The sequence below is a fragment of the Rhamphochromis longiceps genome, linkage group LG3 (genome assembly GCF_057381845.1).
Source record: "Rhamphochromis longiceps isolate RC_006_pf linkage group LG3, R_longiceps_female_GT1.1, whole genome shotgun sequence".
In the NCBI taxonomy this organism is placed as follows: Eukaryota; Metazoa; Chordata; class Actinopteri; order Cichliformes; family Cichlidae; genus Rhamphochromis; species Rhamphochromis longiceps.
The window spans coordinates 29,676,160-29,689,866 of record NC_140559.1 but is presented as its reverse complement, the minus strand read 5'-3'; the positions used below and the strand labels follow the sequence as shown (position 1 = coordinate 29,689,866).

Here is a 13,707-nt window from a genome sequence, read left to right as displayed (position 1 = left end):
TCTTTAATGGTTGCTGCTAACTCTGAAATTTTAGGGGGTTGAATGCAACACATGTCCCCTATTATCATGAACGGGAGGGAGGGGCTGACGTCATTAAATTGTGATCCCTGCTTTTCTTTATAACGGGTGTTTTTGTGGGGGCCCTCTTGAGTTTTTTCCTCTTTTTTCTGCTTTAAGTAGTTCCTTATTAAATTTCTGGTGTTAGTTATTGCTTTTGGCACAGTCAAACCATTCGCTACTCTAGTGTGGCGCTGAACATGATTATCTATGACGGAAACGGCTTCCTGCAGTTCAGCTTCCGTACGTTCAGTTAAAGGATCTTTCATGATTTCCTCACACTCTGTCATTAACTGTTTTGTTTGCTTTTTATGTTCCTGTAACTCTCTTTCTCGTTCAGTGTATTCTCGTTCCTGTCTTTGATCTAGGTTAAACCAGTCATCTTCTTCTGATTTAGGTGTCATTTCAGTGCCTTCCTCACTCTTTTGGGATTCTGCTGTTATATCAGGATATACGCGCTGATGACGTGTAGCCGCCGCAGCAGCTATTAATTCTGTCTTTTCATCATAAGGCGGCGGAGCCGTAGGTTGAACGGATGGGCATATAAGGCTAGTTTTTTCTGCAGTGGATTTACTAGAGCCTACACTGGCTTGATTTAAAGCATTTACGTCTGGCTCGGGTCCTTTTTTCCATAGTGGTAGCATGCGATTGGTCACATCACGACATTCTATCATATATTTTTTACAGGACTTTTTAATCAGCCTACTTTCCTTATCACAAATAGTATTTAACATTTCTACTGACCTGTTTTCTGGCGATAATCGTTCGGGATAGGGCTCCGGAAATACATTAGGATGCATTAAAGTTATAGTTCTTAAGTTCGAGACGAAATCAGTCACGTAAGCACTTCCGCATGTTCTGGATACGTAATCATGGAAGTCTTCATTGATTCGCGAGCGTGGGTTAAACGTAACCGGAAGTGGGAGTCGTACTGAGCCGCTATTTGTGATTTTATATTTTATTTTTTTCGGTTTTACAGTTAATTTTGATTTTTTATCGGACCCGTCTAAGGTCTTTGAATTATTCTGACCCATGGTCAGTGATTTCCAGAGGGGTTTAGATGCTTGAAGGATTTAAGTTAGTTTTTATTTTTGCTGTGGCACACCTGAGGTTACTTGATTTTTTTGCTAGCAATTTTATCTTTTTAGTGAGCAACTTCTCACTTTTTAACGAGCAACTTCTCGTTTTATGACCCCAGGCAACTTCCTGTGTCCTTTCTGCTGGTGAGCAACTTCTTAGTTTATGACAGCAGGCAACTTCCTGTGTCCTTTCTGCTTTTATTTACAAAACAACAGGCAACTTCCTGTGTTTCTATGTGGGCCACTAACGAAGGCTCCTCAGCGTATCCCACTTGTTACTATGTGGGCCACTGAAGAAGGCCTCGTCAGCGTATCCCGTTTCTATGTGGATCACTGAGAAAGGCATAACACAGTCTTATAAAATAAAAGACGAGTGCCTACCTTCGTCAGGATCCCACTTCTGACACCAAAATTGAAGGAAACGGTTTCCAGGGCCTAATCCGTGGATCGACTTCCTTCGAGGCGTGGACGTCTATCAGCAGAGAATGTACCTTCACCTATCAGCAGAGAATGTCCCTTAGTCTGTAACACAGTCAAATATATTCTCAAGTAATATTCAAGCATGCCATTCAGCGTGTTAGTACGAGCTCGGGAGCAGCTTGGGAGAACAAGAAAACAGAGACTGCTTCAGGTTGTCTTCCCAAATTGACTCAACTTTATTCACAAGTACAACAGTTTATATAGAGGGTAAAATTCATGAGACAGCAGATTTATCAGTTTAAACCAGTACAGACCAAGATAAGGCAGCGTCTTCCTGCCCTTGGGTGAAGAAGCATCCTTTGTGTAGTGTATCAGTTCAGCTACAATTGTGATTATCTCAGCGACATATTTTCAAGGCACAAAACAAAGAGTTCTTACATTAGTGAAATCTGAAACAAACCATTTGGCCTCAACAGGCGTCTAAAAGATTAAGAAACTAATGTAGCTGAGGGAGTGATCTCTGTGGTATTTCAACCTTGTACCAGCCTGTGATTCTCACACATCAATTCTTGGGTCAAAGAGAAAAATAACTAAAACAAAGGGGCCTTATTGAATGACAGAGTTTTCCTGCATAATGTCACTATAAAACAATATCCAGTAAATGCTACCATGGTACTAAAATACCTAACAATCGGCCAGTATTGTGAAGGTAAGAGGGGAGACAATCACCTCAGATGGACAAACACTGATGAGGTTTAAAGCCAGCGTTAGCCTGACAGTACCTGAAAGGTACTCAGAGGAGACGTGCAAATAAACATTTGCCAAAGGAAGCCACATGCGTTCGTTTGGAGTACTGACTATTCTGGAAACAAAGTATCTTTTGGCCATTGTATTAGCAGACCATTCTCTTTAACGTGACCTGTGCAACAAGACCACATGGTGAACTATAGGGAGTACTGAGCCAAAGAAGAGCTGAGGCATTGCATCATGCCTTCTTTGGCAGCCAATCTCACAACATGCATTAAGATAAGTAGAAAGAGGACTCGACGAGGATGGGATTCGAACCCACGCGTGCAGAGCACAATGGATTAGCAGTCCATCGCCTTAACCTCTCGGACACCTCATCTCGTGGCTGCAGTTTCTTTGCCAGCAGAATTGGGAATTTATTCTGCGACCATGTAGTCTGGATGGACAAAATGCGAGCTGAGCGCTAGTGTATCGACGCAGGGAAATCTACTCCAGATCCCCCACGAGGGGCTGCGTAACACTTTGGTAGAAGCCTGGAGTGATGCTGGCTTCTTCTTTGAGCCTGTTCTTCTTGGGGGTTGCCAGAGTGGATCATCTGCCTCCATCTCACCCTGCCCCTAGCATTCTCCTCTGTCACAGCAACCCTCTTCATGTCCTCCTCAACTAGATCCATGAACTTTCTCTTCTGTATTTTTCTTTTCCTCCTGCCTAGCAGCTCCATATTTTACACCCTTTTCCCAGTATATCTTATTTTCCTCCTCTGCACATTTCCAAACCACCGCAGCCTTACCGGTCTAACTTTGTCTCCAAACCGCTCAACCCCAGCTGTCCCTCTGACATAGTCAGTTCTAATCTTTTTCCATCCTGGACACTCCCAACATAAAAAAACTTACCATCTTCAACTCTGACAACTCCATCTCGGCCTCTCGTCTTTTCCTCCGTGCCACAGTCATAAAACAATACATCAGAGCAGTTCTCACCACCGTCCTGTAAAGCTTGCCTTTCACACCTGCTGCTATCCTGGTGTCACAAATCACCCCTTTATTTGGTCTCCACCCACATCTTCCCTTCAAAGTACTCCTTCCCTTGTTAGCACATTACCATTTCCACCCTTAATGACTTTAAACTGCTGTCCATCCTTTCCAGCTTCATCTCTCTGCCATACCAATTGGTACAAGTCCCTTTCTCCATGCTTAGTGTCAAGGCTCACCTTGAACTCACTATAAGGCTTTTCCTTTGCCATTGGTCTAGCACCCCTAGCATTCTTATTTACACGACAACATTACTTTTTCTTTTCCTTCCTTTTCCTTTGAATGCTTCCCTGAAGTGATGACACAAAGCCTTGAAAAGTGAGTATAATGAGTAAAGTCATAGACATAACCAATGGATTGGATGCAGAACCTGCTGGTGGGCATCTCGGGGATGTGCAAAGGGTCACTGGAGAATGCGGGTATCGATCCCGCTACCTCTCGCATGCTAAGCGAGCGCTCTCCCATTTGAGCTAATTCCCCTTTGTCGCTTGGGGATTGTAGCTTCATCTTGTCATATGGACCTTTAACTCAGGCGGATCTAAAAAGGACGCCTCGCCTTCATGGGTTTCTGGGCATGCCAACTACAACAAGACCCCGTGGTAGAATCACTGCGCATACGAGACATTAAGGACCAACTCTAGTCTGGGCACTACACATTATGCTGGGAGACTGTCACCGTTTGTGGAAGCACCTTTCAGCTGCTTCTGGAGAAAAAGAGATGTCAGACTGGACTGGGGGCATTGCTGCGTGACTCTTGGCTGCCATCGGCCAGTATTGTGAAGGTAAGAGGGGAGACAATCACCTCAGATGGACAAACACTGATGAGGTTTAAAGCCAGCGTTAACCTGACAGTACCTGAAAGGTACTCAGAGGAGACGTGCAAATAAACATTTGCCAAAGGAAGCCACATGCGTTCGTTTGGAGCACTGACTATTCTGGAAACAAAGTATCTTTTGGCCATTGTATTAGCAGACCATTCTCTTTAACGTGACCTGTGCAACAAGACCACATGGTGAACTATAGGGAGTACTGAGCCAAAGAAGAGCTGAGGCATTGCATCATGCCTTCTTTGGCAGCCAATCTCACAACATGCATTAAGATAAGTAGAAAGAGGACTCGACGAGGATGGGATTCGAACCCACGCGTGCAGAGCACAATGGATTAGCAGTCCATCGCCTTAACCTCTCGGCCACCTCATCTCGTGGATGCAGTTTCTTTGCCAGCAGAACTGGGAATTTATTCTGTGACCATGTAGTCTGGATGGACAAAATGCGAGCTGAGCGCTAGTGTATCGACGCAGGGAAATCTACTCCAGATCCCCCACGAGGGGCTGCGTAACACTTTGGTAGAAGCCTGGAGTGATGCTGGCTTCTTCTTTGAGCCTGTTCTTCTTGGGGGTTGCCAGAGTGGATCATCTGCCTCCATCTCACCCTGCCCCTAGCATTCTCCTCTGTCACAGCAACCCTCTTCATGTCCTCCTCAACTAGATCCATGAACTTTCTCTTCTGTATTTTTCTTTTCCTCCTGCCTAGCAGCTCCATATTTTACACCCTTTTCCCAGTATATCTTATTTTCCTCCTCTGCACATTTCCAAACCACCGCAGCCTTACCGGTCTAACTTTGTCTCCAAACCGCTCAACCCCAGCTGTCCCTCTGACATAGTCAGTTCTAATCTTTTTCCATCCTGGACACTCCCAACATAAAAAAACTTACCATCTTCAACTCTGACAACTCCATCTCGGCCTCTCGTCTTTTCCTCCGTGCCACAGTCATAAAACAATACATCAGAGCAGTTCTCACCACCGTCCTGTAAAGCTTGCCTTTCACACCTGCTGCTATCCTGGTGTCACAAATCACCCCTTTATTTGGTCTCCACCCACATCTTCCCTTCAAAGTACTCCTTCCCTTGTTAGCACATTACCATTTCCACCCTTAATGACTTTAAACTGCTGTCCATCCTTTCCAGCTTCATCTCTCTGCCATACCAATTGGTACAAGTCCCTTTCTCCATGCTTAGTGTCAAGGCTCACCTTGAACTCACTATAAGGCTTTTCCTTTGCCATTGGTCTAGCACCCCTAGCATTCTTATTTACACGACAACATTACTTTTTCTTTTCCTTTGAATGCTTCCCTGAAGTGATGACACAAAGCCTTGAAAAGTGAGTATAATGAGTAAAGTCATAGACATAATGAGACAAAACCAATGGATTGGATGCAGAATTTGCTGGTGGGCATCTCGGGGATGTGCAAAGGGTCACTGGAGAATGCGGGTATCGATCCCGCTACCTCTCGCATGCTAAGCGAGCGCTCTCCCATTTGAGCTAATTCCCCTTTGTCGGTTGGGGATTGTAGCTTCATCTTGTCATATGGACCTTTAACTCCGGCGGATCTAAAAAGGACGCCTCGCCTTCATGGGTTTCTGGGCATGCCAACTACAACAAGACCCCGTGGTAGAATCACTGCGCATACGAGACATTAAGGACCAACTCTAGTCTGGGCACTACACATTATGCTGGGAGACTGTCACCGTTTGTGGAAGCACCTTTCAGCTGCTTCTGGAGAAAAAGAGATGTCAGACTGGACTGGGGGCATTGCTGCGTGACTCTTGGCTGCCATCGGCCAGTATTGTGAAGGTAAGAGGGGAGAAAATCACCTCAGATGGACAAACACTGATGAGGTTTAAAGCCAGCGTTAGCCTGACAGTACCTGAAAGGTACTCAGAGGAGACGTGCAAATAAACATTTGCCAAAGGAAGCCACATGCGTTCGTTTGGAGTACTGACTATTCTGGAAACAAAGTATCTTTTGGCCATTGTATTAGCAGACCATTCTCTTTAACGTGACCTGTGCAACAAGACCACATGGTGAACTATAGGGAGTACTGAGCCAAAGAAGAGCTGAGGCATTGCATCATGCCTTCTTTGGCAGCCAATCTCACAACATGCATTAAGATAAGTAGAAAGAGGACTCGACGAGGATGGGATTCGAACCTACGCGTGCAGAGCACAATGGATTAGCAGTCCATCGCCTTAACCTCTCGGCCACCTCATCTCGTAGATGCAGTTTCTTTGCCAGCAGAATTGGGAATTTATTCTGCGACCATGTAGTCTGGATGGACAAAATGCGAGCTGAGCGCTAGTGTATCGACGCAGGGAAATCTACTCCAGATCCCCCACGAGGGGCTGCGTAACACTTTGGTAGAAGCCTGGAGTGATGCTGGCTTCTTCTTTGAGCCTGTTCTTCTTGGGGGTTGCCAGAGTGGATCATCTGCCTCCATCTCACCCTGCCCCTAGCATTCTCCTCTGTCACAGCAACCCTCTTCATGTCCTCCTCAACTAGATCCATGAACTTTCTCTTCTGTATTTTTCTTTTCCTCCTGCCTAGCAGCTCCATATTTTACACCCTTTTCCCAGTATATCTTATTTTCCTCCTCTGCACATTTCCAAACCACCGCAGCCTTACCGGTCTAACTTTGTCTCCAAACCGCTCAACCCCAGCTGTCCCTCTGACATAGTCAGTTCTAATCTTTTTCCATCCTGGACACTCCCAACATAAAAAAACTTACCATCTTCAACTCTGACAACTCCATCTCGGCCTCTCGTCTTTTCCTCCGTGCCACAGTCATAAAACAATACATCAGAGCAGTTCTCACCACCGTCCTGTAAAGCTTGCCTTTCACACCTGCTGCTATCCTGGTGTCACAAATCACCCCTTTATTTGGTCTCCACCCACATCTTCCCTTCAAAGTACTCCTTCCCTTGTTAGCACATTACCATTTCCACCCTTAATGACTTTAAACTGCTGTCCATCCTTTCCAGCTTCATCTCTCTGCCATACCAATTGGTACAAGTCCCTTTCTCCATGCTTAGTGTCAAGGCTCACCTTGAACTCACTATAAGGCTTTTCCTTTGCCATTGGTCTAGCACCCCTAGCATTCTTATTTACACGACAACATTACTTTTTCTTTTCCTTTGAATGCTTCCCTGAAGTGATGACACAAAGCCTTGAAAAGTGAGTATAATGAGTAAAGTCATAGACATAATGAGACAAAACCAATGGATTGGATGCAGAATTTGCTGGTGGGCATCTCGGGGATGTGCAAAGGGTCACTGGAGAATGCGGGTATCGATCCCGCTACCTCTCGCATGCTAAGCGAGCGCTCTCCCATTTGAGCTAATTCCCCTTTGTCGGTTGGGGATTGTAGCTTCATCTTGTCATATGGACCTTTAACTCCGGGGGATCTAAAAAGGACGCCTCGCCTTCATGGGTTTCTGGGCATGCCAACTACAACAAGACCCCGTGGTAGAATCACTGCGCATACGAGACATTAAGGACCAACTCTAGTCTGGGCACTACACATTATGCTGGGAGACTGTCACCGTTTGTGGAAGCACCTTTCAGCTGCTTCTGGAGAAAAAGAGATGTCAGACTGGACTGGGGGCATTGCTGCGTGACTCTTGGCTGCCATCGGCCAGTATTGTGAAGGTAAGAGGGGAGACAATGACCTCAGATGGACAAACACTGATTAGTTTTAAAGCCAGCGTTAACCTGACAGTACCTGAAAGGTACTCAGAGGAGACGTGCAAATAAACATTTGCCAAAGGAAGCCACATGCGTTCGTTTGGAGTACTGACTATTCTGGAAACAAAGTATCTTTTGGCCATTGTATTAGCAGACCATTCTCTTTAACGTGACCTGTGCAACAAGACCACATGGTGAACTATAGGGAGTACTGAGCCAAAGAAGAGCTGAGGCATTGCATCATGCCTACTTTGGCAGCCAATCTCACAACATGCATTAAGATAAGTAGAAAGAGGACTCGACGAGGATGGGATTCGAACCCACGCGTGCAGAGCACAATGGATTAGCAGTCCATCGCCTTAACCTCTCGGCCACCTCATCTCGTTGCTGCAGTTTCTTTGCCAGCAGAATTGGGAATTTATTCTGCGACCATGTAGTCTGGATGGACAAAATGCGAGCTGAGCGCTAGTGTATCGACGCAGGGAAATCTACTCCAGATCCCCCACGAGGGGCTGCGTAACACTTTGGTAGAAGCCTGGAGTGATGCTGGCTTCTTCTTTGAGCCTGTTCTTCTTGGGGGTTGCCAGAGTGGATCATCTGCCTCCATCTCACCCTGCCCCTAGCATTCTCCTCTGTCACAGCAACCCTCTTCATGTCCTCCTCAACTAGATCCATGAACTTTCTCTTCTGTATTTTTCTTTTCCTCCTGCCTAGCAGCTCCATATTTTACACCCTTTTCCCAGTATATCTTATTTTCCTCCTCTGCACATTTCCAAACCACCGCAGCCTTACCGGTCTAACTTTGTCTCCAAACCGCTCAACCCCAGCTGTCCCTCTGACATAGTCAGTTCTAATCTTTTTCCATCCTGGACACTCCCAACATAAAAAAACTTACCATCTTCAACTCTGACAACTCCATCTCGGCCTCTCGTCTTTTCCTCCGTGCCACAGTCATAAAACAATACATCAGAGCAGTTCTCACCACCGTCCTGTAAAGCTTGCCTTTCACACCTGCTGCTATCCTGGTGTCACAAATCACCCCTTTATTTGGTCTCCACCCACATCTTCCCTTCAAAGTACTCCTTCCCTTGTTAGCACATTACCATTTCCACCCTTAATGACTTTAAACTGCTGTCCATCCTTTCCAGCTTCATCTCTCTGCCATACCAATTGGTACAAGTCCCTTTCTCCATGCTTAGTGTCAAGGCTCACCTTGAACTCACTATAAGGCTTTTCCTTTGCCATTGGTCTAGCACCCCTAGCATTCTTATTTACACGACAACATTACTTTTTCTTTTCCTTTGAATGCTTCCCTGAAGTGATGACACAAAGCCTTGAAAAGTGAGTATAATGAGTAAAGTCATAGACATAATGAGACAAAACCAATGGATTGGATGCAGAATTTGCTGGTGGGCATCTCGGGGATGTGCAAAGGGTCACTGGAGAATGCGGGTATCGATCCCGCTACCTCTCGCATGCTAAGCGAGCGCTCTCCCATTTGAGCTAATTCCCCTTTGTCGCTTGGGGATTGTAGCTTCATCTTGTCATATGGACCTTTAACTCCGGGGGATCTAAAAAGGACGCCTCGCCTTCATGGGTTTCTGGGCATGCCAACTACAACAAGACCCCGTGGTAGAATCACTGCGCATACGAGACATTAAGGACCAACTCTAGTCTGGGCACTACACATTATGCTGGGAGACTGTCACCGTTTGTGGAAGCACCTTTCAGCTGCTTCTGGAGAAAAAGAGATGTCAGACTGGACTGGGGGCATTGCTGCGTGACTCTTGGCTGCCATCGGCCAGTATTGTGAAGGTAAGAGGGGAGAAAATCACCTCAGATGGACAAACACTGATGAGGTTTAAAGCCAGCGTTAGCCTGACAGTACCTGAAAGGTACTCAGAGGAGACGTGCAAATAAACATTTGCCAAAGGAAGCCACATGCGTTCGTTTGGAGTACTGACTATTCTGGAAACAAAGTATCTTTTGGCCATTGTATTAGCAGACCATTCTCTTTAACGTGACCTGTGCAACAAGACCACATGGTGAACTATAGGGAGTACTGAGCCAAAGAAGAGCTGAGGCATTGCATCATGCCTACTTTGGCAGCCAATCTCACAACATGCATTAAGATAAGTAGAAAGAGGACTCGACGAGGATGGGATTCGAACCCACGCGTGCAGAGCACAATGGATTAGCAGTCCATCGCCTTAACCTCTCGGCCACCTCATCTCGTTGCTGCAGTTTCTTTGCCAGCAGAATTGGGAATTTATTCTGCGACCATGTAGTCTGGATGGACAAAATGCGAGCTGAGCGCTAGTGTATCGACGCAGGGAAATCTACTCCAGATCCCCCACGAGGGGCTGCGTAACACTTTGGTAGAAGCCTGGAGTGATGCTGGCTTCTTCTTTGAGCCTGTTCTTCTTGGGGGTTGCCAGAGTGGATCATCTGCCTCCATCTCACCCTGCCCCTAGCATTCTCCTCTGTCACAGCAACCCTCTTCATGTCCTCCTCAACTAGATCCATGAACTTTCTCTTCTGTATTTTTCTTTTCCTCCTGCCTAGCAGCTCCATATTTTACACCCTTTTCCCAGTATATCTTATTTTCCTCCTCTGCACATTTCCAAACCACCGCAGCCTTACCGGTCTAACTTTGTCTCCAAACCGCTCAACCCCAGCTGTCCCTCTGACATAGTCAGTTCTAATCTTTTTCCATCCTGGACACTCCCAACATAAAAAAACTTACCATCTTCAACTCTGACAACTCCATCTCGGCCTCTCGTCTTTTCCTCCGTGCCACAGTCATAAAACAATACATCAGAGCAGTTCTCACCACCGTCCTGTAAAGCTTGCCTTTCACACCTGCTGCTATCCTGGTGTCACAAATCACCCCTTTATTTGGTCTCCACCCACATCTTCCCTTCAAAGTACTCCTTCCCTTGTTAGCACATTACCATTTCCACCCTTAATGACTTTAAACTGCTGTCCATCCTTTCCAGCTTCATCTCTCTGCCATACCAATTGGTACAAGTCCCTTTCTCCATGCTTAGTGTCAAGGCTCACCTTGAACTCACTATAAGGCTTTTCCTTTGCCATTGGTCTAGCACCCCTAGCATTCTTATTTACACGACAACATTACTTTTTCTTTTCCTTTGAATGCTTCCCTGAAGTGATGACACAAAGCCTTGAAAAGTGAGTATAATGAGTAAAGTCATAGACATAATGAGACAAAACCAATGGATTGGATGCAGAATTTGCTGGTGGGCATCTCGGGGATGTGCAAAGGGTCACTGGAGAATGCGGGTATCGATCCCGCTACCTCTCGCATGCAAAGCGAGCGCTCTCCCATTTGAGCTAATTCCCCTTTGTCGGTTGGGGAGTGTAGCTTCATCTTGTCATATGGACCTTTAACTCCGGGGGATCTAAAAAGGACGCCTCGCCTTCATGGGTTTCTGGGCATGCCAACTACAACAAGACCCCGTGGTAGAATCACTGCGCATACGAGACATTAAGGACCAACTCTAGTCTGGGCACTACACATTATGCTGGGAGACTGTCACCGTTTGTGGAAGCACCTTTCAGCTGCTTCTGGAGAAAAAGAGATGTCAGACTGGACTGGGGGCATTGCTGCGTGACTCTTGGCTGCCATCGGCCAGTATTGTGAAGGTAAGAGGGGAGAAAATCACCTCAGATGGACAAACACTGATGAGGTTTAAAGCCAGCGTTAGCCTGACAGTACCTGAAAGGTACTCAGAGGAGACGTGCAAATAAACATTTGCCAAAGGAAGACACATGCGTTCGTTTGGAGTACTGACTATTCTGGAAACAAAGTATCTTTTGGCCATTGTATTAGCAGACCATTCTCTTTAACGTGACCTGTGCAACAAGACCACATGGTGAACTATAGGGAGTACTGAGCCAAAGAAGAGCTGAGGCATTGCATCATGCCTTCTTTGGCAGCCAATCTCACAACATGCATTAAGATAAGTAGAAAGAGGACTCGACGAGGATGGGATTCGAACCCACGCGTGCAGAGCACAATGGATTAGCAGTCCATCGCCTTAACCTCTCGGCCACCTCATCTCGTTGCTGCAGTTTCTTTGCCAGCAGAATTGGGAATTTATTCTGCGACCATGTAGTCTGGATGGACAAAATGCGAGCTGAGCGCTAGTGTATCGACGCAGGGAAATCTACTCCAGATCCCCCACGAGGGGCTGCGTAACACTTTGGTAGAAGCCTGGAGTGATGCTGGCTTCTTCTTTGAGCCTGTTCTTCTTGGGGGTTGCCAGAGTGGATCATCTGCCTCCATCTCACCCTGCCCCTAGCATTCTCCTCTGTCACAGCAACCCTCTTCATGTCCTCCTCAACTAGATCCATGAACTTTCTCTTCTGTATTTTTCTTTTCCTCCTGCCTAGCAGCTCCATATTTTACACCCTTTTCCCAGTATATCTTATTTTCCTCCTCTGCACATTTCCAAACCACCGCAGCCTTACCGGTCTAACTTTGTCTCCAAACCGCTCAACCCCAGCTGTCCCTCTGACATAGTCAGTTCTAATCTTTTTCCATCCTGGACACTCCCAACATAAAAAAACTTACCATCTTCAACTCTGACAACTCCATCTCGGCCTCTCATCTTTTCCTCCGTGCCACAGTCATAAAACAATACATCAGAGCAGTTCTCACCACCGTCCTGTAAAGCTTGCCTTTCACACCTGCTGCTATCCTGGTGTCACAAATCACCCCTTTATTTGGTCTCCACCCACATCTTCCCTTCAAAGTACTCCTTCCCTTGTTAGCACATTACCATTTCCACCCTTAATGACTTTAAACTGCTGTCCATCCTTTCCAGCTTCATCTCTCTGCCATACCAATTGGTACAAGTCCCTTTCTCCATGCTTAGTGTCAAGGCTCACCTTGAACTCACTATAAGGCTTTTCCTTTGCCATTGGTCTAGCACCCCTAGCATTCTTATTTACACGACAACATTACTTTTTCTTTTCCTTCCTTTTCCTTTGAATGCTTCCCTGAAGTGATGACACAAAGCCTTGAAAAGTGAGTATAATGAGTAAAGTCATAGACATAATGAGACAAAATCAATGGACTGACTACAGAACCTGCTGGTGGGCTGCTCTGGGATGTGCAAAGGGTCACTGGAGAATGCGGGTATCGATCCCGCTACCTCTCGCATGCAAAGCGAGCGCTCTCCCATTTGAGCTAATTCCCCTTTGACGGTTGGGGATTGTAGCTTCATCTTGTCATATGGACCTTTAACTCCGGGGGATCTAAAAAGGACGCCTCACCTTCATGGGTTTCTGGGCATGCCAACTACAACAAGACCCCGTGGTAGAATCACTGCGCATACGAGACATTAAGGACCAACTCTAGTCTGGGCACTACACATTATGCTGGGAGACTGTCACCGTTTGTGGAAGCACCTTTCAGCTGCTTCTGGAGAAAAAGAGATGTCAGACTGGACTGGGGGCATTGCTGCGTGACTCTTGGCTGCCATCGGCCAGTATTGTGAAGGTAAGAGGGGAGACAATGACCTCAGATGGACAAACACTGATTAGGTTTAAAGCCAGCGTTAACCTGACAGTACCTGAAAGGTACTCAGAGGAGACGTGCAAATAAACATTTGCCAAAGGAAGACACATGCGTTCGTTTGGAGTACTGACTATTCTGGAAACAAAGTATCTTTTGGCCATTGTATTAGCAGACCATTCTCTTTAACGTGACCTGTGCAACAAGACCACATGGTGAACTATAGGGAGTACTGAGCCAAAGAAGAGCTGAGGCATTGCATCATGCCTACTTTGGCAGCCAATCTCACAACATGCATTAAGATAAGTAGA

General features: G+C 46.2%; 12 non-coding genes across 12 annotated transcripts; all 12 read right to left on the bottom strand.

Annotated features, from left to right (window-relative positions):
- Window positions 1-2,600: 2,600 nt before the first annotated feature.
- Window positions 2,601-2,682, bottom strand: trnas-gcu (transfer RNA serine (anticodon GCU)). Its single transcript has one exon. It is a non-coding gene; the product is annotated as a tRNA-Ser (tRNA).
- Window positions 2,683-3,741: 1,059 nt separating this feature from the next.
- Window positions 3,742-3,814, bottom strand: trnaa-agc (transfer RNA alanine (anticodon AGC)). The gene has a single exon. It is a non-coding gene; the product is annotated as a tRNA-Ala (tRNA).
- Window positions 3,815-4,451: 637 nt separating this feature from the next.
- On the bottom strand, window positions 4,452-4,533 carry trnas-gcu (transfer RNA serine (anticodon GCU)). Its single transcript has one exon. It is a non-coding gene; the product is annotated as a tRNA-Ser (tRNA).
- Window positions 4,534-5,592: 1,059 nt separating this feature from the next.
- trnaa-agc (transfer RNA alanine (anticodon AGC)) lies at window positions 5,593-5,665 on the bottom strand. Its single transcript has one exon. It is a non-coding gene; the product is annotated as a tRNA-Ala (tRNA).
- A 637-nt stretch (window positions 5,666-6,302) lies between these two features.
- trnas-gcu (transfer RNA serine (anticodon GCU)) lies at window positions 6,303-6,384 on the bottom strand. The gene has a single exon. It is a non-coding gene; the product is annotated as a tRNA-Ser (tRNA).
- A 1,059-nt stretch (window positions 6,385-7,443) lies between these two features.
- Window positions 7,444-7,516, bottom strand: trnaa-agc (transfer RNA alanine (anticodon AGC)). Its single transcript has one exon. It is a non-coding gene; the product is annotated as a tRNA-Ala (tRNA).
- Window positions 7,517-8,153: 637 nt separating this feature from the next.
- trnas-gcu (transfer RNA serine (anticodon GCU)) lies at window positions 8,154-8,235 on the bottom strand. Its single transcript has one exon. It is a non-coding gene; the product is annotated as a tRNA-Ser (tRNA).
- A 1,059-nt stretch (window positions 8,236-9,294) lies between these two features.
- On the bottom strand, window positions 9,295-9,367 carry trnaa-agc (transfer RNA alanine (anticodon AGC)). Its single transcript has one exon. It is a non-coding gene; the product is annotated as a tRNA-Ala (tRNA).
- A 637-nt stretch (window positions 9,368-10,004) lies between these two features.
- Window positions 10,005-10,086, bottom strand: trnas-gcu (transfer RNA serine (anticodon GCU)). Its single transcript has one exon. It is a non-coding gene; the product is annotated as a tRNA-Ser (tRNA).
- Window positions 10,087-11,145: 1,059 nt separating this feature from the next.
- On the bottom strand, window positions 11,146-11,218 carry trnaa-ugc (transfer RNA alanine (anticodon UGC)). The gene has a single exon. It is a non-coding gene; the product is annotated as a tRNA-Ala (tRNA).
- A 637-nt stretch (window positions 11,219-11,855) lies between these two features.
- trnas-gcu (transfer RNA serine (anticodon GCU)) lies at window positions 11,856-11,937 on the bottom strand. The gene has a single exon. It is a non-coding gene; the product is annotated as a tRNA-Ser (tRNA).
- Window positions 11,938-13,006: 1,069 nt separating this feature from the next.
- On the bottom strand, window positions 13,007-13,079 carry trnaa-ugc (transfer RNA alanine (anticodon UGC)). Its single transcript has one exon. It is a non-coding gene; the product is annotated as a tRNA-Ala (tRNA).
- Between the last annotated feature and the right edge of the window lie 628 nt (window positions 13,080-13,707).